We start from the raw sequence: 7,831 nt of genomic DNA, 5'->3' as shown, positions 1-7,831 counted from the left end.
TATATATATATACATATATATGTATGTATGTATGTATGTATGTATGTATGTATGTAGTCCGCTTTCCATGCTAGCATGGAAAGCGGACGTTAAATGATGATGATGATGATGTATGTATATATTGGGTTGGTGTATAATTATTGTGAATTTTTTTCAACAAATTTTATTCAACAAAAACAATAACAACATGTAACAAAAACATCTTTAAATGATTATTCTGGAGCATATTCACCATCTTCAATTACTGCTTCCCATTTGCTTGGCAGACGGTCATTTAAAGACGTTTTTGTTAAATAAAATTTGTTGAAAAAAAGCCACAATAATTATGCACTGACCCAATAATATTTCCCCTTGGCCAGACATGCTTTTCCAGGGCCTCCAAGGTTAGCTGAAAAGTGGTAGGAAGTGGCCCTCAAATTAGAAACCCAACCTGAATGCTTGTAACAGAAAGTGGAATCCACTGAAGGCACCCAAATAGGTCACAGCAGGGTCTGAACTCAGAATGGAAAGAGCTGGAACTTATACCAAAAGGGAACCTGTCTGACTGATATTCTTACAATTCCACCAATCCATTGCCAAAAGGGCAATAATTTGTTTTTATCTGCCCTGCAAAGGCTGAACAGGAAGAGTTGACCTCAGTGGGATTTGAACTCTGGCCACGGAGCAGAACAAATACAGCCTAATGTGCTATTTGATATTCTAATGAGACTCTATCATGTGAGATTGAACCTGAGATCATATGATTGTTAAGTGAACTACTTAACCATTCAGTCGTGCTGCATCCACATTCAACTGGCTAACCATCATCATCATTACCATCTTCATTTAATGTCTGTTCTCTATGTTGTCGTGGGCTGAATGGTTTTACAAAAGCTAGCAAGCCAGAGAGTTGCACGAGGCCCCCATCTTCTGTTATGGCATAGTTTCTACAGCTAGAGGCCCTTCCTAATACCAACTATTTTACGGGGTGTACTGGGTACTTTTCTCCAGTGCCTTTTACATGGCACCAGCACAAGTAATATGCCAGTAAATGACTGGTATGTTTTGGCATCAGGTCCAGAGATAACAGGGTAATAATATTCTTTTCTACTCTAAGCAGAAGGCCTGAAATTTTGGGGGAGGGGCCCAGTCGATTCGATCGACCCCAGTATGCAACTGGTACTTAACTTATCGACCCCGAAAACATGAAAGCAAAGTTGACCTTGGCGGAATTTGAACTCAGAACGTAAAGACAGGCGAAATACCGATAACGTTTCTTATTTCTTTACTGCCCACAAGGGGCCAAACAAGGATAGACAAAGGGATTAAGTCGATTACACTGGTGCATAACTGGTACTTAATTTATCGACCCCGAAAGAATGAAAGGCAAAGTCAACCTTGGCAGAATTTGAACTCAGAATGTAGCAGCAGACGAAATACCGCTAAGCATTTTGCCCGGCATGCTAACGTTTCTGCCAGCTCCCCCTGCCTTAACAGGGCAATAATATTACGGACAAAATGGAGAAAGAATGAAGCTAAAAATGACATCAAATATTTTGGTCTGGTTTGCGGCTGGGTGCAGGCGCGTGTCTTAGTGGTTAGGGTATCAGCACCATGATCGTAACAGCGTGGTTTCAATTCCTGGACTGGGCGACACATTGAGTTCTTGAGTAAAACACTTCATTTCACGTTGCTCCAGTCCACTCAGCTGGCAAAAACGAGTAACACTGCGATGGACTGGCGTCCTGTCCAGCTGGGGAACACATACGCCATTGAAACCAGGAAACCGGGCCCATGAGCCTGGCTAGGCTTTAAAAGGGCACATTTATTATTATTATTGTGGCTGGGTTACAACAACTGGTGGCGCTAAATAGACTACCACCACTACTACTATTACCAGCACCACTACAGCTGCTGCTATTAATACTAATACTACAAATGCTGATATTGTTGCTACGAAATCTTCTACTTGCAACCAGCACCTCTGCTGTTACCACACAACTACCTCTACCACTCCCCCCAACCACCGTCACTTCTACTACTTTGTTATATAAATCATACACAACAGAATCCCTACTGAGTCCTGTGTATTATTCCTGCCAGAAACATTTAAAAAAAATATATGCCCTCTCTCTTATGAAGAACTTTCATAAAGCCACCAGGATTCTTGTCTCCCCACCTTGGCATATAAACTTTACACCACACAATGCTGCTACATCATTTATATATGACAAGATAACAATGGTTATTTGATATCTGTGTGTGTGTGTTAAGTTTATGTATATGTATACGTGTGTTTCTGCCTGAGAATTGGAGTATTTATACGCATGTGAGAGAGAGAGAGAGAGAACCCATGATGAAATCCTCGAAAGGTCATTAATGCCCATATCTTGAACATAAACAAAATAATTACTTAGGTATTCATGTCATTTCTACCCTATATTTTATCTCTCTCTCTCCCTCTGTCTCTCTCCTTCTCTCTCTCTCTCTCTTTCTCTCTCACACACACACATACACACATAGTCAACATGCAAGTACTTTTGTACAGATGTATAGATTCTTAAGACACCTAGAGTGGCTGTGTGGTAAGTAGCTTGCTTACCAACCACATGGTCCCAGGTTCAGTCCCACTGCGTGGCATCTTGGGCAAGTGTCTTCTACTATAGCTTCGGGCCAACCAAAGCCTTGCGAATGGATTTGGTAGACGGAAACTTCTAAGAAGCCCATTATGTATGTATATGTATACATATATCTATATGTATATGTGTATGTATGTGTGTGTGTATATATATATATATATATATATATGTGTGTGTATGTATGTGTGTGTGTGTGCGTGTATATTTGTGTGTCTGTGTTTGTCCTCCCAACATCGCTTGACAATTGATGCTGGTATGTTTATATCCCCGTAACTTAGCAGTTCGGCAAAAGAGACCAATAGAATAAATACTAAGCTTACGAACAATAAGCTCTGGGGTTGATTTGCTCAACTAAAGGGGGTGCTCCAGCATGGCCACAGTCAAATGACTGAAACAAGTAAAAGAGTATATTTATTTCTTTATTGTCCACAGGGGGCTAAACATAGAGGGGACAAACAAGGACAGACAAAGGGGTTAAGTTGATTACATCGACTCCAGTTCGTAACTGGTACTTATTTAATCGACCTCGAAAGGATGAAAGGCAAAGTCGACTTCGGGAGAATTTGAACTCAGAACATAAAGGCAGAGGAAATACTGCTAAGCGTTTCGCCCAGCGTGCTAGTGATTCTGCCAGCTAATTGCCCTGTGTAATTAATGCTTATTACGGTACTAGTTATGGTGGATGGTATGTAACCATTGTGTTACAGCTCCATAGATTCCATTACAGTGTGAAAGAGAAGCATGTGAGAGAATTTGTGTTATTAGGGCAAAATTTCAGGTTTCAAGTATCATTGGCTGCCTATATCTATCTCTTGATCTATCTGTCTGTCTGTCTATCTGTCTACCCATCTACCTATCTTTCTATATTTATTTATCTATCCATCTGTCTGTCTGTCTATCTATCTACCCATCTATCTACCCATCTATCTATCTACCCATCTATCTATCTATCTGTCTATCTATTTATCTGTCTCTCTATCTGTCTATTTATCTATCTATCTATCTATCTATCTGTCTGTCTGTCTGTCTGTCTATTTGCCTGTCTGTCTACTTGTCTATCTATCTATCTATCTAGCTAGCTAGCTATCTATCTATCACTTTCTCTGTCTATCTATCTTTATCTATTTATCTATCTATCTGTCTGTCTATCTTTATCTATCTATCTATCTAAAGGCATTCTATAGAGGATTAGTGGAGGGGCAGTGCGACGACGTTCTCGGGCAGAATCTGGGTGTCGACAAGGAACAACTGACCCACCTGTTCAGGACAACTTTCAGGCTGGGACCTATGGACAATCACCAAAGATCCCTGGCCTGGCAGTGCTATCAAGAAGCATTACCTGTTCGGGATAAGCTCTACAGGCACGGTTTGAGACACACCGGATCGACTAGCCTGAGATGCGGTCACAGCGACGAAACCGTTCTGCACGCACTCATACAGTGTCCAACCATTTCGGACCTGTGGGCTTATGCTGAATGGCTGCTGTCACGTGTGGGACGAGTCCACCTGTCGACCGAGTCAATCGTGAAAATTGCTCTGCTACCAGAAGGCCTCCAGCCAGATCTTCACCAAGGTTTGGGCTCCTCCTAGAAGACTCGGAGTGCCAACTGGCTGCTGCCTTTCCCCTCATGTCTCTCCTGTTCTAGCTGGAGCAATATATTAACAGCCAAGTTAGCAGAGTAACAAATGCCATGGAGATCATCGTAGAGACAGCGCTAATGGAAACCAACAAGGAGGGCAACAGCACCACCAACATGAGGATAAGGACGATGATTTCTTCAGCAACATCACTTGGTTCTAGGAGAGGAGGAGCCACAGGTCACTGAAGTCCAAGGCACAGAACTTGGTGAAGATCTGGTTGGAGGCCATCTTGAAGGAGGTTTTGACTGAAGTCGCCTTTTTAGGTGAGCAGGTCTTGACCAACGTGTTCACCAAGTATAACACCACCATCCCATCCAGTGCTGCAGTTGAGTGCCTATTCTCTACAGGCAAAGATATTTTGAGGGCCAAGAGAGCTACCCTTTCAGATGGTCACTTTGAGAGGTTGATGTTTATGAAGGGCAACCAGCATCATGTCAAGGTGATGGAGAAGGCCCAGCCAGAGTAGTACACCTTGGCCATCAACTGATCTTGACATGATACCTGTGCTATACAATACCTTTTTGATTCATTTAATACTTTTTGTACAGTAGATAATTTATGTTGACTGAAAAACTAATGTTTAATTTCATTTGCTCATTTAATTAATTGCGTACACCCTGACCATCATTTGATTTTGGCATGCTATACTTTTTTGGAAAGCTCTATGTCTAAGCTGCATGAAAATTTCAGCACTCTAGGTCTGTTTTTAAGGGGTTTAGAGCCAAAAAAATCAAACTGAAGCTAAATTCATGTGATAAAAGTTATCAGTTAATGTTTTTATTTATTTTTTTATGTAACCTTTTCAAGCCTAGCCAGGCTCATGGGCCCGGTTTCCTGGTTTCTGTGGCATATGTGTTTCCCCCCCCCCCCAAGCTGGATGGGACGCCAGTCCATCGCAGCATTACTCAAGAAACAGGAAGAAGTTCTGTACCTTGGACTTCAGTGACCTGTGGCTCCTCCTCTCCCAGAACCAAGTGATGTTGCTGAAGAAATCATCGTCCTTCTCCTTATTTTGGTGGTGCTGTTGCCCTCCTTGTTGGTCTCTATTAGCGCTGTGTCTACGATGATCTCCATGGCATTTATTACTCTGCCGGAGCCTCATGAGGCTTTAGGTGTTTTCACTGAATAAACACACATAACGCCCAGTCTGGGAATCGAAACTGCGATCCTCCGACCACGAGTCTGCTGCCCTAACCACTGGACCATTGCGCTTCCACCAGTTAGTGTTTAGTTTCTGCTAATTTTTTTTTTTTTACCTGTTTAGCAGTTTAGCATTTATGAAGTTAACTTTTTAGTTAGCGGATTATCTGTTAGCAAAGCTAACTTTTTGGCTAGCTGTGCCCACCACTGTATAAACCAGTCAAACAACAAGCAAACTAACCTGATTTCCAGAATCAAGATAAATATTTAACTTGTCTGCCTGCAGCAGTTCAGGACTGACAAAGGTCAAATAATTTCGGCTTGAGGTCATCCCGTGTCATCTTTCAGACTGTGGTTCTTTGGCTAACATTCTGTAAACATTATATGCTTAGTGACTTCATAACATTTGTCTTACTGTACACATGTTGCTGTTGTTATTGTAGTTGCAGTCATTGTTGTTTGGCCCAAGGTCAGGCCTGATGGACCAGACACATATCTGTGATCAAAGGCATTCAGATATGATTGCATTTAACCCATTAACAACTAATGTCTTATTTTGGGGACAGAGATTTTGAATTTAATATAATCAAGACATTCGTCCTTAGCTACCTGAACCACTGCTCTCAATTGTGGTCATTCACTCTGATCCCTACTTCCTGCCATGAAAATGGGAGAGATATACAGTGGTATACATATAGAAGATTCTGGAGGTGTTGGCACCAAATATATAGAGGGTGAGAGAGAGAGATGAGATAGCATGCCTGTGGATCTGAGACCGAAGTGTGTTTGTGAACAATCGAAACCAGAATAAACTGGAAATGAGAGAAACCAATGCAAGTTTATATGTATATGTATATAAATGTGTGTGCGTTTGTGTGTAGATATTATAGCAGGTATGTATAGGGTGTTTTTTCCAATGGGAGTTTTGTCCGATTACCATAATTCAGAGGTTCTAAAACTTTTGGGGCCACCGACCCCGTCATGGCTACATAATACTCTCAGCGCCTCCACCCCTATTTTTATGTATAAATAAATATTTTATATTTTACTAATTCACATATACTATGAATCATTTGATATTTAATATATTATATAATTTGTATACAATACTATAATATGATAAATTCATAGCGTCCCCCAATCCACAGCCTTCCTTCCAACGCCTCCTTTTTTCTCTACGCCCCCCACGCCCCACCCCCACCCTTAGGAGCCCACCGGCGGGCGGTAGCGCCCACATTGAGAACCTATGCCATAAATTAATTGTGACTTTATTACCGTAACTTTCTTAAGAAAATCTTGCTTTGCAACCACGTGGTTTCTGGTCCAGTCCTGGTGACCGGTAATAAAGTCACAATTTTGGCAAAGAAAAAAAGTCACAATTAATTTACGGTGGCAGGTAATAAAGTCGCAGGAAAATAAGCCACAATTAATTTATGGGAATCGAACAAAACACCCTTGGACACCACCCACTGGACAAAACTCCTGTGACATTTTTACCTGGATTCCCAGTTCGGATGTGTCTTCTACTATAGTCACGGACCACATAATGCATTTGGTACACGGAATATGTGGATGCCCGTTTTGTGTGTGTATACAATTAATACTCTATTCTTGGTAGAAGAATATGGATGGGATGGTCACAGCTAGCATGTATTGTAGCGGAATTTAGAATTGAAACCGCGTAGCTTGGTGAGGAGAAGTAGGCCACCACACACCAGGTAAATATTTGCTGAATCAGGGTTGTCTGTTCTGGAACTGAACAGCAGCAACGAAAGACCCATCCATACAAGAAGGAAACGGTAGGGAAATTTGCCTCAAACTATTGCCTTCCATTTTCGAAAACCAGTTTCTGTTCAGACGCAGAGAGCGGCAAATAACTTAATGGTTGGTGCCAGTTATCAAAGACAGCAAAACAAGACATGGAATATCAAAGCTATTCCATTCTGGTTCTTTGACCAAAGTGTTCGTTTCCTTTTTTATCCTTGTTTTTCAAGGTTCGTCTGCCGACATAACAACTTACATATTGACAACTTAGAAACATATGGACGACCAAGCATGATGGGTTTGTGTGTGTATGTGTATATATATGTATGTTTGTTAAAGTGGATAGGTTGTGTATGAGTATGTGTGTGCGATTTTGTGCATATGAGGATGTGTGTGTGAAATGGTTGAGACGTTGAGTGTGTGAGCGTATGTGGTGAATGTTGAAAAGGTATTAGACGTGTGTGTGTGTGTGAGAGAGTGTGTGTCTGTGAGAGAGAGTGTGTGTGTCTGTGTGTGTGAGAGAGAGAGTGTTTGTGTGTGTCTGTGTATGTGTGAGAGAGAGAGAGAGAGAGAGTGTGTGTGTGTGTGTGTGTGCTCGCTCTCATGGGTGTGTATAAAGTTTGAAAGGGTACAGGGTTTCTACTTTGGTGTATATGTATGTATAAGTG

Source organism: Octopus bimaculoides, chromosome 1 (assembly GCF_001194135.2).
Source record: "Octopus bimaculoides isolate UCB-OBI-ISO-001 chromosome 1, ASM119413v2, whole genome shotgun sequence".
Classification (NCBI taxonomy): Eukaryota; Metazoa; Mollusca; class Cephalopoda; order Octopoda; family Octopodidae; genus Octopus; species Octopus bimaculoides.
Note: the sequence above shows the minus strand (reverse complement) of the source record.